Below are 17,421 nucleotides of genomic sequence, written 5' to 3' on the forward strand. Positions count from 1 at the left end.
TAATGGAGATTCAATTGAATATAATTGTTTGGCAAGTGTTTGTAATTTCAGAATGGAAGGAAGCAGGGCTAAGTGATATCTGGAAAACAGGAAGAGGCAAGCTAGAGAGGAGTGTGCACTGCAGGGGTGAGGGAAGAGGAGGGCGCCCCTTGCTGTGGCCTACTTCAAATGGCAGTGCTGGCCCACTGCCTAGCCCTGGATTTGGCCAAGTTACCCAGTGTGAGACAGGCGGCAACTCTGCAGGTATCTTCAGATCTTGTCTTCTGCAAGATTTACCCTGCCCTCCTCTATAATGAAACTGTCCATAAGGATAATTCATTTCCATACTCCATTTAGAAACATTCTGGGACTTTGAGGCAATAAGAGCCTTGTAAAGTAATCTGGATTCTTCATTTCTCCCTAAAACTCCAAGTTAGAATGTTTGAAAAGCGGTGCTTATTTTGACCTATATTTATTTAAAAAATATATTAAGCCCAGTCTTGTACATTGTAGCAAAATAAAGTATATGCTATGTGTCTGAAACTCTGCTAGGTGTTTTACCCACTAAGTGCTCTCAGGATTCATTACATAAATATTTTATCAGCATTAATTTGGATGAGGAAAATGAAATCTCTATAGGAGAAGTAATGTTCTCAGGGCCATATGGTTAGTAATTAAAGGTGAAGGGATTCAAATTCAGATCTGTAACCCATGGGCAATTAAGGAACCTAACACTATGTTTTGAGTGTATCAGGTTAAGTAAAATAATCCACTAGTAGATTGATTCTTTGTACCTCAACCTTTTATGAAGCAATGGAATTGTAAAGTGAACCCATCTTGCTTCTTGTTGTGGCTCAGCATCTTTTGGATTCCATAGTGTTTAGTTCTTATGACCCTCTTCTTGTTCATAACCTCTCTAACCCTATGTACCTTTTCTTATATGATGCAAACCTGCTCTTTTCTTACCTCCATCAATTTATGTTTTGAGATCCAGAAATCCTCTCTAGACATCACCTTTGTCTCTTCCAGGCAGGATCTCATCCTTGTTTGTAATTTTTATGGTGCTCTTTTAAGTTCTAGAATCTATGACTTCTTTGAACTTGTACAAATCTAGTCTCACCCCTCTCAATTCTAGATGCCTCTAACAGGTTGTTTTCCCTGCTTTTATGATAATTGAATCAATTAAAAATTCTCAATAGAGAACTTCACTTGAACCTCCCAACTGGTTGTCCATTCATCTGTTAATATCCCTTCCTGTCATATTACACAATTACTTTTTATGTTTCTCATCCATAGTATATGCTTACCTACAGAACTGAGCTCAAGTGATGTGAACTTTCCTCATTATCCTGGCTCCTTGGAGGCTACCTTATTTTCTATTTCATCTTTTCGGAAGCAGATACTACTTGTTGAAAGAAATAACAGGATTGAAGATGTCATGAAATCCTATGCTAAACCATGTGGCTATCACTATGACATTATTAGTGGTCACTGCATTCAGTCAAACATAAAAGTGTTTTATGATCCAAACCATTAATATTAATGTATCTTTTATCACAGTAAAATAAGCCATGCAGAAAAATGTCTTGGGTGACTTTTTTACATTTAGAAATTTGAAACTTATTAAAGCCCCCTTGTGCTTTTTATCTGTTTCGGTGTAATTGACAGATCATTTTGGCATTCTTCAATAATGAGACGACAGCCCTTTACATGATATAGTAGATCATTTTTGTGGTCACGTTATGTCTACTAAACTAAATATACTTTTACTGAATGTATGCTATGTTTAATTATTATTTTAGAAGAGAAATGTGTATTAGACATTCATGATGCACAAAAAAATTGCATAATGTTAATTGCAAACCTTCTGGGAACTTTCTTATAATATCCATCACTGTGCCTAATTCACACACAAAAAAAAATGCTTTTATCATAACATTTATCTTTGTGTGAATCTGTTGAATGCATTGGTAGAAACAAATGACCCAGACTTTGAAAAGCAATTTTATTACTTTCAATTTTTTAAAAAATTATGGATAGGTAAGAATTATTATTTTTTTAAATATTTTTTTTTTAGTTTTAGGTGGACACAATATCTTTTTTTATTTTTATTTTTATGTGGTATTGAGGATCCAACCCAGAGCCCTGCACCTGTCAGGCGAGTGCGTTACCGCTTGAGCCACGTCCCCAGCCCCATATAGGTAAGAATTATGATGGCATATTTTCTATATTACTAGCATGGCTCCACTTCTAAAGAATAATTTGATGAGTTACTTTTTTATCCTTAGAAAATAGGCTAATCTGCTTCTACAACTAGGATTTTTAATAAATCAGAAAACGGAAACTGAACAATTTGAACTGGGAAAGTTTAATGTAGAGAATTGTTAGTACTTTCTCTTAGATAAGAGGAAATAAGAAAAAGGGTTATAAAGAATACACTGGGTTTGAGGGAGAGTGCCTAAAGAAAAAACTAACTTGGAAAGCCTCTCAGTCAGCTTCACATTATTACAATGAAATACCTGAGGCAACTAAATTATAAAAAGAAAAGGCTTTTTTAGATCACATTTTTGGAGGTTCGAAGGCAATGGCACTTGCACTGGCAGTTTGGGTGAGGGTGGCAGAGTGTTCCACATCATGGACCTAAGGGACTTCCCATTAGTCTCTACCTCAAAAAGTCCACAGTGTCTCCCAGTATTGTCACTCTGAAGATCAAGTGTTTACATATGGACCTTTGGATGACACTACTCATGTTAAATCCATACTAGATAGGGAGGGATCCACTTCAATGATGGGATGCAGACTTTGGAGAGGATGTGTTTATAGCCTACTGGATGGGGAAGAAATTCCCTGAGTTGTCAGGTTTTCTGGACCACAACTAATCCAAAATTGGCCAGCATTTTGAAGTTTATTCAAGGTACTGAGGCTCAGAGAATTTGTAGACTCCACTGAGTGGTTGAGGTTTTGATAGGAGAGGATAATGTCATAGTCTAAATCAGGTTACATATCTTCCTTTGTTGTCAGAGAAATCCAAGTTATTAATGTTCAGTTTTTTTTATTTCCTTCCTTTTCTCAAACTCCTGCTCCTCATACTTCTTCTTTTGCCTAATTTTCAACTCCACACATTAAAAATAATTGAGTAGAGATTTCTAAAAATATAAGAACTACATTAAAGTATTAGTCCACACACTGAAGTTTAATTTTGCATATAACAGTGAAGGGAATTACCATTTAAAGCCAGTATATACTTCTGTTAACCATCTCTATTTTCCCTTTACATCTACTTTCTCTTCATTGTGGATTGGTAATGATGCCTTCCCCTTATTTGGGTTTATTAACTATTAAAAAAATGTTATTGCTGTTTAGTCTCACTGATAATGGTCTTGCAGGCTAGGCCAAACTTTTAATTCCATAAAATGTGTATGTGTGTGTTCATTATGTGTCTATTGCTATGAGAAAATTTTATCTTAAATATTAAAAATATTCTCTAGAAATACAGAATCTATATTTTTTGACCTATTAAAAATGGAAGGTGCATTAGGATTTTGAATGTTGATTCTCACTTTGGTAGTTTTGTTTTGTCAACTGTCAAATTATAATCCACCCCAAGGTTCCCATTTTATAGATGAGAAAATATGAAGTAGTTTGCACAGCTTATACACATGATTGAAATGATGTTTTGATCATCTTCTGCTAGAGTTATTTTGCTGTTAATTCCCCAGATCAATTACTAGACCACTTTGAAATTGAATATTTGAGATTATCTGATAATTACTTTAATACATTTTCATTATATGTGTTATTTATTCATATTTCTTTTAGTTATGTGAGTTAGATAGCAAATATTGGGATCTAGTCCTGAAAATGAAGTATAAAATGAATGCATACATGTTTTTGCATATTTGTTAGGCATATAAGTATTCCATTCCTTTCTTTTCAGGAGGGACTGCCTTTTACAAATCTGGCTTTAAAAAGACTGATTCTATGTCTGAATAATTACATTCCTATTTTCCTATACTCAAAGGCACTGTCATAGCCATTCAGATGAATTCTTGAGTGACAAGGGATGAAAGCCATCTGTACCCAGCTCCGCCTCTTACATTAGGTACAGTTCAATAGCCATTTATTAACTCTCATTGCTCATTTTAAAGGTGAAACTTCATATTAGCACACAAAAGCCAAATAAATTTGATTTCAAAGATGCATAATAGTGTCTGAATGAATTTCTCAAGTGTTTCTTGATGTGCCAAAAAGAGAAAGAAAAAAATTCAGCAAATATAGGCTGAGCTGCCTTTGTGTCTGTGGTGGGGATGTAAATCCATGCCCTAGCATCTTTGCTTCATTGCTTTCATTTTTAAAAGTTTTATATGATGTCTTCTTTTTTGCTGGTTGCCAATGCAAGTTTATAATTTTTTTTGTCAGATGCTTTAATTAAAAAATGTTACCCTGAACAAGACAGCTAAGACTGTAGGAGATATTAAGCCATATAACATAGATTGTATTTTTACTGGAACATGAGCATGAATGTAAATATATTCTGGAGGCAGTTGGCCAGTGATGAGCTAAAGCTGAAGAATTTCTAGTCAAGTTCCTTTTTCCTTTTCCATACCATAGCAAACAGCCTCAGCTTCTATCTGTACTTGGTTTGCTAATTTTATCAATTCTTTCGGTTCTATTTTCGTTCAGGTACAGATCTTATCTTGACCATCACTATCTCCTCTGGGGCTCCTTATTAAAAAGTCAGTTTTCTCTATTGTAGCAACTTTTAAATGAAGGGTAAGTCAAATGTAGTGGTTTGAGAATCACTAAAATTATAATCATAAAAGCAAATCAATGCCAAAGACAGTATCCTTCCTTAGCAACAAATCCAAATTCAGATGGTCCAACACTACATATCTGCATGTAGTCTCTTCTCTGAGAATTCAGGCAAGAGTTGGGGTTGGTTGTGACTGTTTTATTTGGTAACTTCCCTAGACCATGGTTCTGTGGTGAGTTCTCCCATGAATAATCAGTAAAATTCTGAAATATAGGTTCTTTTGGTAAAGAACTGTTTCTGGTAACCAGAATGAGGGGATCCTGTAAGCATGGTCAGAGACCATGGAGGAGATGTGGAGCCAATAATCTTTGTGTTCAGTTGTTCATTTTGTCTAAAAGAGACAAAGTAAAGGAGGTAGAGAAAAAGAAAGAAAACATAAATACATAAATAATCAAATGGCTAAACATTATGAGTGCTGGGACTTGCCAGTTAGGGAAAATGTATTTAATAGCATTTAACAGTTACACTTTTTCTATTTTTTTTTTTAACTGAAGTCTCTTGATTGAAATGTCCACTGATTCCACTTTGACTCAGTTGAGCAACACTTAAATACAGAATTAAGCACATTAAACAAGCATTTCAGTGTGTGTGTGTGTGTGTGTGTGTGTGTGTGTGTGTGATACAGAAAGATCAAATACAAAAGAGGAAAGCATGTATTGCCTCTTCATAGATTTTATACTTTCAAAATTGTAAAATGTGACATGTTTCTCCCTAATTTTGAGTATTTCCTTATAATGTGGTGATGAGGTGATTTAGGTGTTTGGAGTATGTTGGATAACTAGTCTGACCTTTTAAGAAAATACATATAGGCATATGAGTTTTCATTAGCTGAGTAAGGATATTTTAAGAAGTTGGAAGATAATTTGTCCTCATATACAGTTAAGAGTCAATCTTATTTGAAATTTTTACTGATTATTAAACTTTATTTTTAAAAACTGAGATCTGTTTATGAGTCTTTAAAGTGAGAGTTTCTAGAAGTACTACTCAGATAATATCATACCATATAAAATGGTTTTATTTTCTGTTTTGCAAAATATAAAGAAAGCACTGATTGGTATACGATTCACATCAACTCTGATCTTCACCTGACTCATATGTTCCTTGATGGATATTTTTTAAAGGTTGGGAGCTGAGATACAAAACCAGTTGCTTTGCTTCTAATTTCTCTATTGCTCAAGTTTTTTTCCCCATTGTCAAAACTGTCCAAGAGATATGGTGCAACATATGGATAAAATGTTAAAATAAGTACATCCTTATATTTGTATTTTAAACATTGCCATTCTGCTATGGAAAATTAAAGTAAAACAAATTAGAAAAAAAATAGAATAATTAAAAAGCAACAACAAAAGCCTCATTGGCTGGCATATTTAGACAAGATTTTAGGAGGCTTGGGAAGAGATTGAGAGGTTAGCAGTTTATATAAATCTAAGATTTCTATAATAACATATATATATATATAACTGTAAAATTTCTGCAGCCTGAAAAAATGACCATTTATATCTCAAACATCTGTGGGTGTCTCCATGGACCTTGTCCGTTTGGGTATATACTCATCTGCAGTATTTGGATGCAGGATTGCCAGTTTAGACTGAACTTGACTGCAGTAGCTGAGCTCTCTATCTTGGTACCAGCAAACCAGCTATCTTCTTGGTGGTGTTAGATGTACAAGCCCATTTATTACTTTTTTATGAAACTCCATTAGCCAAAGCAATTGATATGGCCATGCCTACCATTAAGAATTTGAGCAAAAGGTTTTGTTCTTGTTGTTTTTGTTGTTTCTCTGTTTCTGAATCTTCAGAGTTTCATGGAAGGAAAAGGCACAATTTAAAAGAGAAAAGAATTTGAGCTAGAGAGTCAATGACCTAAGAGGTCTCTTGCAATACTTCCAACAAGGGATTTGGGATCAGACCAAGTATGTTGTGATAGGAATAAATGGAAGGATTCTGGGTATATTTTGAATGTGGAGCCATGGGGAGAAATTAAAGATGACTTCCAGGTCCCTGAAATGAGAAACTGGAAAAATAGGATTAGTACTAACTGAGATGTAAAAAGTTGTAGATGAAGCAAATTGGAGAGAAAAATAAAAAATACAGTCACATAAATGTTTATAGCAGCACAATTCACAATAGCTAAACTGTGGAGCCAACCTAGGTGTCCTTCAGTGGATGAATGGATAAAAAAAGTGGCATTTATACACAATGGAATATTACTCAGCAATAAAAAAAATAAGATCATGACATTTGCAGGGAAATGGATGGCATTAGAGAAGATTATGCTAAGTGAAGTTAGCCAATCCCCAAAAACAAATGCAGAATGTCTTCTCTGATATAAGGGGGGAGACTCAAAATGGGGTTGGGAGGGAGAGCAAGGGAGGATGATTACCTCTAGATAGGGAATAGGGGTGGGAGAGAAAGGGAGGGAGAAGGGCAATAGCATGGATGGTGAAAGAAGACCCTCATCATTATACAAAATACATGTATGAAGATATGAATTTGGTGTCAACATACCTTATATATAATCAGAGATATGATAAAATATAGTAAAATGGTGTATTAAGAATTGAAATACAAAACCAAATAAAAAACCTGAGGTTTAAATGTTAAAAGACTTCCAATTGAAGATAATAGGTATGAGCCAAAGTAAGAAAATTTCTGGTCAACACCTCATTTTCCTTTTATGTGCCACAGTAGAGGGTATCAGCTTCTATCTATGCTTATTTTGTAAATTATAACAATTCTTTAGAGTTTATTCTGGTTCAGATACAGATCATATCTTAGATACACTGTCTTCTCTGGGGCTCCTTACTTAACAGCCATTTTATATATGTTTATATATGTTTGGATTTACAGAGGAATGGTGTGGGCTACAGACATAAATTTAGGAATTGCTGTAATATACATGCCACATTTAAGCCACAAGTTTGGATGAGACCAATAGTTGTGAGTGTATGTAAAGAAAAGAAAAAGATGAATGATATTTTGCCAATAATAGGTTGTAACAAATATGATAAACTGTCAAAAGGGACTGAGACTTGACATTCTTCAGAGTCTGTTTTTTTTTTTTTTTTTTTTAATGCTGACGCAGTTCCCACTGACTTGTGTTTTTGTGTACTTACAGGTTTTGAATTGGGATGTCATGTTTGGTGTGGTCTACTTCAATAATTCTGTGCATCTTAATTAGAAATTTATCCCTTTATTAAGGTTTTAGGTGTGATTCCAATAGTCTCTAAGGGATTATACAGATTCTGTTTGCACTCTGCCAGTATTCTCACATACATTACCATTCCTGTGCAGGCAAGACTAACTTTCATTTGCTAGCATTGATATCTCTTTGCCTAATTTTCTCTGGCTAGCCACTCTTACCAGGCACACAGAAGGCCCAAAGTGCAATCTAGTTAGTAATCCCTACCTCAACAAATTACAGACAGGAGTTGGTGTATAAATACCTCAGATCTTCTGCTTCTTGGATAAAAGTTAGGAGAACTGTCTTCTAGAAGCATCCAGAATTCTTCAATAGGAATAAGAGGTACTCCCCCTCAAGTTTTTTTTTTTTAATTTTTATTGTTGGTTGTTCAAAACATTACATAGTTCTTGACATATCATATTTCACACTTTGATTCAAGTGGGTTATGAACTCCCATTTTTACCCCATATACAGATTGCAGAATCACATCGGTTACACATCCACTGATTTACATATTGCCATACTAGTGTCTGTTGTATTCTGCTGCCTTTCCTATCCTCTACTATACCCCCTCCCCTCCCATCCCCTCCCTTCTTCTCTCTCTACCCCTCAAGTTTAACTCACTTGTACCCTGTGTGGACTGCCTTTACTTTCCAGCCTCTCTTACTCTCCTACTCACTCAGATAATTATCTTGGATTCTGTTTCATTGGTATCCAAACTGAAACAGTGGTATTATAATCCCAGGGCTACCTTTTATTCAAAACAGTGAATTCTCAGAATGACTTTGTAATTTTTTTTTCTGCATGACTGACTTTTATTCAATGTGTTTTGTTGAACTAGGACTCTTATTCTTTTTTTTTTAATTTTTTATTGTTGGTTGTTCAAAACATTACAAATTTCTTGATATATTATATTTCACACTTTGATTCAAGTGGGTTATGAACTCCCATTTTTACCCCATATACAGATTGCAGAATTACATCAGTTACACATCCATTGATTTACATATTGCCATACTAGTGTCTGTTGTGTTCTGCTGCCTTTCCTATCCTCTACTATCCCCCTCCCCTCCCCTCCCCTCCCCTCTTCTCTCTCTACCCCCTCTACTGTCATTCATTTCTCCCCCTTGTATTATTTTTCCCTTTCCCCTCACTTCCTCTTGTATGTACTTTTGTATAACCCTGAGGGTCTCCTTCCATTTCCATGCAATTTCCCTTCTCTCTCCCTTTCCCTCCCACCTCTCATCCCTGTTTAATGTTAATCATCTTCTCCTGCTCTTCGTCCCTACTCTGTTCTTAGTTACTCTCCTTATATCAAAGAAGACATTTGGCATTTGTTTTTTAGGGATTGGCTAGCTTCACTTAGCATAATCTGCTCTAATGCCATCCATTTCCCTGCAAATTCTATGATTTTGTCATTTTTTAATGCAGAGTAATACTCCATTGTGTATAAATGCCACATTTTTTTATCCATTCGTCTATTGAAGGGCATCTAGGTTGGTTCCACAGTCTTGCTATTGTGAATTGTGCTGCTATGAACATCGATGTAGCAGTGTCCCTGTAGCATGCTCTTTTTAGGTCTTTAGGGAATAGACCGAGAAGGGGAATAGCTGGGTCAAATGGTGGCTCCATTCCCAGCTTTCCAAGAAATCTCCATACTGCTTTCCAAATTGGCTGCACCAATTTGCAGTCCCACCAGCAATGTACAAGTGTACCCTTTTCCCCACATCCTCGCCAGCACTTGTTGTTGTTTGACTTCCTAATGGCTGCCAATCTTACTGGAATGAGATGGTATCTTAGGGTGGTTTTGATTTGCATTTCTCTGACAGCTAGAGATGGTGAGCATTTTTAGGACTCTTATTCTTTCTCCTAATTGTTAAGTATCATTTTTGGGTTTTCTGACATCTGAAGATGGTGTGAAAATTGAATCCTGAAGTAGAATAGAGTAAAATTCTGGTTTGGAGTTTTTAGGGAAGACTTTTTCCCCTACCCATTTACCAAGCTTGGTATCTTGATATCATCTTATGCTAGTAGAAACATTTTTTCTAGTGTATCTTTATAGACTCTGGCATGAAGCTAGTGTATCATTCAGCATTATGTACCTTGTTGTGGGTGCAAATTGAGACTGCTCAGCCTGTGATATATTCTTGGGAATAGAATTCTCCCCCTAGTTATTTGGGAAGGGTTATTACCAATACTGTAATGAAAACATGTTCCTTCTTAAAGTAGTAAACAGGATAATATTAATAGTTAATACGAGAATTGGGACCTACTGATAGGGTCCAATACAAAAAAAGAGCTTATGTTTATTTTCTTTTGATTAATGCCCATAAGCCTAATAAGTTGCTTGAGAAAATTTTCTCCCATTTTCCACTTATAAATTTCAAGGATATCAAGAAAATGACTAAAGGTAATGCTCTTACTTAAATTATTTACCTGTTCTTTTGCTGCTGTTTGAATTTATGAGAAGATGAGTAAATGTCTACTGTCTACTTCTATTTATTATTAGGTGGGTATGCTGGGTACTGGTTCCCATGAACATTACTTCTGAATTGGTCACCTTCCATCAAACAGATTCTACCATGCCCATTAAGATGATAACTTTTCAAAGTTAATCCTAGATGAGACCCTAAGTCACACCTGTCCTTTCTCCTTTGCTTAATTTTGGCGTTTCACATTTTAGCCAAAGCTTGCCTTCAAATGTAAAACACTGTTGAATCTGATTGAGAGGTAATTTGAGTGAGTTGGTTTGTGTTTGTATTTTGAAATATTTTCCATTTCTGCATATAGTCTGTAATAAGAGCAGGAAAATGTACTTTCAAAGACAAGCAAATATCCCACAGTTTAAGTGACCAATATGATTGAAAAAACTAAAGCTCTCAGGCTTAATGGACTCTTTATTATATGTGAACAGCAGCCTGAAAGTGGGGAAAAAAACATCCTTTGATCACATTAAAATGTCTCCAATAAAGCAAGCCATATAATTAAAGCCATAAATTTGATTATCATTTAGAAATCTTCTTTCCAACCTCTCTCAGATGCTAGAATTATGTATGTGTTTTGACTCAGCTTAATCAATTCCCCTGTTGGGTCTAACTCATTCCATTGTAGGATAACTCCAATTGTTAGAGAGTTCCTCCTTATATTGATGTACTCTGCTTCCTCTAACTCCTTAGTGCTTATTGATCCTTGTTCTTCCCTCAAAAATAGCACTGTCTGTGGAACTTTCTACAATAGTAAAAATGTTCTAAGTCTGCAAAATCTAATATGGTAGTCACTGGCCAAAAGGAACTACTTAGCATTTGGAATGTGATAGTGTGACTGAGAACTAGATTTTTAATGCTATTCAAATTTAAGCTTTTAAAATTTAAATTCTATTTAAAAAATTTTTTCTAGATGACAGTTATTAAAACATCTTGAGGCACTAAATTATAGTTTTCAATCTTTCATTTCTAAAGGACAACTTGCTTCAGCACTTTATGGCTTCCATTACCCTTACTTTTCTCATTAATCTTCTCTAGATTATGCTGCTTATTAATTATCTGCTAAGATCTAATGCCTATGTCTGGTCACAGTAGCTCAGAATGGTCTTAACAGTCCAGAATATTGCAGACTCATTGGCTTACTTGTAGAGAAAACTAAAAATTACTACTGAAATTTATGGAAGTTCATAAATCATTATGCCTCCATGTTTGGTTGTTGATAAATCACTTCCTTTAGGTAAATCATTGGATTTTAGAATTAAAGGTATCTTTAGGACCATCTGTGCACTGGTTTTCACAGTTTAATTTAGACAATGGACTTATCATTAAATGAAACTCTCACCAGAATAAACTCCTAATTCTGGAGCTACTTTGGCACAGGAATGGGATTGCCTGGCCCGTACTGCCTACCTAAATACAACCCACATCTATGCTCCCTCTTTTAGAGTCTTTGAAAATTTCGGACTTAATCCAAACTACAGTTCAGATTCTAATAGAGTGCTGATGTGGGTTCAAACCAATGCAGCTGGAATCAAATCACTTTAGTAAGTAATGAACTCCCCCATTTGCTTTATTTAAAGAGTGTTGGTGTCTGCCAGCAAAAAGAGGCAAGCTCAAGTTGAACAAACAATAGATGCTTAAATAGTTATTCATTTCTCTTGGAGCATTTAGGATCATACTTCCTAATAATAATTTGTGCCCTGATTTTATCAAGTGAATTAGATCCTTCACAATTATTTTAAGATATTAGATATTTGTTCTGTTTAGTGTATGTCATGATGGTTGGAAGTTTGGAAGTCTACCTATTGAACAATGTTTAACACCTTTTCCCTGTGTTTTCCAACGTGTGGGTAAGGGCTGTTGTGGTTTGAATCTTGACTGTCCTCAAAAGCTCATGTGTTGGAAACATGGTCTTCAGTACATCAAGGTTCAGAGGTGGAGATTTTAGGTAATGGCTAGGGCTCTGACTTCATTAGTAGATCAATCCATTTGTTGGATTAATCTATTGGTAGCTAAAGGGAGTACTGGGTGGTTACTCTAAGTAGACAGGAGGTAGCTAGAGAATGTAGGGGTATAGACATGGATTATAACTGTCCCTGGATCTTACACCCATCTGTGTTTTCTGGCATTTATGAGCTGAGAAAAGCTCATTTATAAGCTTTTCCACGACACCCTTCTACTATGATGTTCTACCTGTCTCAGGCCCCGAGCAGTGGAATTAGCTGACCATGGATTTAGACCTCTGAAACCATGAACCCAAATAAATGTTTTATCATCTAAGGTGTAAATGTTTTATTGTCTAAGTTGTTCTTGTCATTTATTTTGGTCACAGTGATAAAAAGCTGACTAACCCCAGGACTATGTGAGTTTCCAATCCTTCAAATCCTTTTAATTGTATTTCTCAAATTTTGATTTGCATAGGTATCATCTGGAGATCTTGGTAAAAAAAAAATGTTTCTGGCATCCATTCCTAGAGACTCTGATTTGGTGAATCTGGGGACAACTCTTAGGATTCTGTTTCTAACAGTTCCCCTCCAAAATTTTGATAGCAATAGCTCATATTCACACTTGCCTATATCTTGGATATTAACAAATAATGTGAAATTTATGGCATTGCAATCCAATTTGAGACTTAAGAGTAGCAGGAACTTTCTTAAAAAAAAAAATCTTACAAGACTAAAAAGATTTTTTCCCCTACAATCTTTTGTACTCATGCTTTTGTGAAGTCTTATACAACATGTTTGTCATTAATGGGTATTCTAGTATTGTAGCGCTGCTCTCAGAAGCACAATTTTTCATTTTGCATCTGACCTTTTACATATCATTATGCAGCCTTTCAACCTCACTCAATGTGACCTGTCATCAGCTTGAGAGAAGCTGTCAGTGCTGCTTTGGTCCCGATATGTGATTGTGATGGCTCCCACATTACTTTTTTCTTAGCTTTTGTTCTTTTTCATTTCTAGACTTGTCCACATATTTCATTGAGACATAATAAAGAAAAATAACTGTTGAGAAAATGAGGCTGAAAATTAATAATCTCCTTTAATAATCTTTCTTTCTTCTTGGTGCCCTTTAATGAATATGTCTAGGATGTGGGTAGAGGAACCACTAAAAAGGCCATAAAGGGCTTTCTAATTACTTAAATTCTGGATGGAAGTCATCTCCAATAACTATCGAAAGTACACTGTAACTCATGCTATTTTAAACAATAAAATATCTGTAATAAATTTATAAAGGCTTTTGCTGTTTTCTATCTACACAGAAGGTAAATGCAGCACTATTTCCAATACACTGGTTTATTAATTTTTGCCATTTACATCCTATATTATTCAGGGGAGATTTCCTCTCATATGAAGGTGAGAAAAATTACTTGGAAATAGCAAGAAGTCTGTAATGACTTAAAACCTGGGCTAATTTTGCTAAAGTTCCATCTATTAGATCTGTGCTGGTCAGTTGTGTGGTAGCCACCAGCCATATGTTATCTAAATTTAAATGTTTTTTTTTAAATTAAACAAATTAGTATCTCAGTCACACTGGCCACACTTTAAGAACACAATAGCTATAAGTAGCTAGGAGCACCAAGCAAATATAGAACTTTTTTTTTAATCAGAAAATTCTATTGGACAATACTACTTTAGATTCTCAGTCTACTGACCCTACTTGAGAAGGGCAAAAAGTTAAGTACCCTTTACATAGAATGCTGATGTTATTTGCTTCCGGTGACCTCTTAGGTTAAGACAGTCTTGAGAAAAATTGTATTCTAGAAATTTCTACTTAGGACTGTGTGCTGAGTGGCCATGGGCCTGTGGTGAGTATGATGTGTTTCTGAAGAATGAGTATGTTTTTTTCCTCCAATTGAGTTGCAAGTTTTTCTTCCCATAAAAGTCTATTGACTTCTAGGTAGTGGTTGAATATTTGAGGATTTAATACCTTGCAAATTTGCCTTATTCTTTTTTTAATTGAAGTATAAAAATAGTTAATTTAAACTGTGTTTATAATTTGCTATATTTATTGCTTAAGAAATTTTGCAAAAACATGTATGGGATGATTTTCTACTTTGCAAAATAATCACCTTTTGAAAAGCCAAGGTTCGTCGTCGGAGATTAAAACACACACACACAGATAGCAGTGACAAAGATGAAGCACTTTACTGCAAGCTGGTGCTAACTTATATAGAAAGTGAAAGTCAGTTATCTTAAATCAGGAAGCTCCTGGGGCCAATCATAGTAAAGGTCAGGTCATCACCTAAGGTGCACCCATGCCCACCATGCATAAGATTCATGGGGATCACAAACTGTTCACGAGGGCCAATTAGAAGGTTTTCAAAACAACTTGTTATCCGCCCACTGGCAATTTGCCCGCTGCCATGTTGCATTAGGGGCTCCTTATCTGAAAGGCCTAGGGAATTCTTAGCCGCCCACTGGCAATTTGCCCGCTGCCATGTCTGAAAGGCCCTGGGAGTTCTTAGGGAAACTCCCAACACCTTTTATATTAAACAAATAAATTTATTTTTATTTCTTTGCATTATGAAATTAATTACTAAGATATAAAAGGCTCTCTGATGCAATTAAAATTCAATTTAGCCATTGGAATTTTTTGTTTTCTTAAGTTTCCATCTAAGAATATTAATTTATCACCATATTACTTCCAAAGCATATGGATCCATCCTCCACTGATGAAAGCTAAAATAATTGCTTCCCATATCCTTACCAGACTTCCATTAAACTTCCTATATTCCAACTTTTATAAAAATGTCTGACTGTGAAAATATAATTTTGGGAGACCCATGTTCAATTCTCTTCTCCCTGGGCAAGAATGGTAATTCAGGCTCAACTAGTATGGGAATTAGGGTTCCAGTGGCCATCTTCGGTAGGATCACAATCTTAATTCTTATCCAAGCAGTCCTAATGTCAAAGAAGTAGTTAGTGAAGCTAGGGCCAGAGGGTCAAACAGGTTGGTTGGAGGACAATATTGAGTGAATTTCTAGGATACAGTTTTTAAGCACTGAGAACTTTAACAACTCATAGCTAGAGAACCAGTTTGTTCAAAAGGTCAAGAATTGCAGATATTCCTCCTAGATGACCAAATTCTAGCCTGGGATCAAGTCTTGCTAAGAGAAGGATATAGGTACTTAGAACGTATTATTTTTCACCCATTGAAAGATTTCTTTACCGAGGTGATTTTAATAGAGGGTAGTATAAAATAGGTTACTGTATTTGTTACACAAGTGGTATTGAGGACATTGCTTTTATAGTATTATACCCTATCTAAAGTGTACTGGGTGAGAAATTTCTTTTTAGTGAAAGTCTTTAAAACTTTGCTAGTCCACAAATATTGCTTTCACTCCATATTTTTTTTGTAATAAATAATAATAATAACAAAAAACATTTGGGGAACTGATGATGTCTCCTTTTCAGTTGGCTTCTAGAAAATAAAGAATGAAATTCTTGCTACTTGTGGCTATAAAGATTGAAATTGAGGGCTAGTTGTTGGATTTGTCTCCTAAATTACTGCATCTTGTCAAATCTACCAATTACTGACTGATATGCTCATAAACCACAAAAGACCATTGCTCTATCACTGAATAGAAAAAGAGTAAAATGTAGATTTCAGGATCACCATTAGATGATCACCAAGTACTCAGCAAATATTCATGGAAATGCTCTATGTTTCATGTGCTACCTTGGATATTCAGTCCATAAAACAGGCAAAGATGGCTCTTGTTAGTGTAGCTGGGACTTTGAGTATATTGGCACAATGTTAAGATCTTCAAGTTCATAGTCCTGAATTTATTGTGATACCAGGTTGAGGGGGAGTACTTTTCTCCAGCCATTTCATCTGTATGGGTATGAGTGTGAATTGCATGGAAAGCTGGATCTAAGCAAGTTCATGGTTTTGCCCATGGTCTTGGCTATCTCTTGTGTTTGTTCTCACATTTCCTTAATCTTTCCATTAACAAACAGTTTCTTGTGGGCTTTGATTCAATTTTTGGGTAAAAGCATTTCCCTGTCAATCTTTGGCAGATATTTCTAGGAGGCTTTCTATATGTGATTCAAAAGGTTCTGGTAGGACCAAGTCCTAGTTGACACCAACACAATAGCACACCCTCTCATTGACTTTTTCACCTCTATTTCTGCAATATCCTTCAATCTAATCCTGAGATTATTTAACTAATAAATTATTCATGCATAAGTCTTTTCTTTCAGATTCTCTTAGGAAGCAGGCCAGACTAAACTATCAAGTAAGTGCAGAATGCAGGTGATACTAGGATATATGCAATTGTGTTTAAGCTAAATAAGGAGAAAAATAAAGACATTATCTTAGTCTCTTTTGTGCTATGATAGAATGCCCAAGACTGGGTAATTTGTAAAGAACAGAGCTTTATTTCTTGTAGTTCTGGAAGCTGTGAAGTTCAAGGTCAAGGAACAAACATCTGGTGAAGACTTTCTTGCTGCATTATTCTATGGTGGATGACAGAAGTGTGAGAAAGAGCAAAAGCAAGAAAGAACAAGAAGGAACTCAACTTGCTCTTATAACAAACCCATTCCTTTGATAGTGATATTAATCCATCTATAAGGGTAGCATCCTAATGACCTGAACACCATGTTTTAGGCCCCACCTTGCATGAAGCTTAAAATTCTATTACACAAACTTTAGTTTGAATACATTCAAACGACAGCAGACATCAAGGGAATGAGGGATGGTGACTGGATTGAGAATCATAATAGGATAATAATTGAGGAACTAATTGGGATGGATGGAAATTGATGCCAATCAATTTGGTCATAACTAAGTCTGGGGTATAACTGGAGGTACCCGACTAAGGTAGGTGAAACTAGAGCTTTGAAAGACGGAAGGTAAAGAAACTAGAAAGTCTGAATATTAAAGGTCTCCCATTTTTCCTTTCATCTCTTGTCTTGAATTTTTTTCTGTGATTTTGGTTTTTGATCTGTTTTTTATTTT

The sequence above is a fragment of the Marmota flaviventris genome, chromosome 1, assembly GCF_047511675.1.
Source record: "Marmota flaviventris isolate mMarFla1 chromosome 1, mMarFla1.hap1, whole genome shotgun sequence".
NCBI classification, from domain to species: Eukaryota; Metazoa; Chordata; class Mammalia; order Rodentia; family Sciuridae; genus Marmota; species Marmota flaviventris.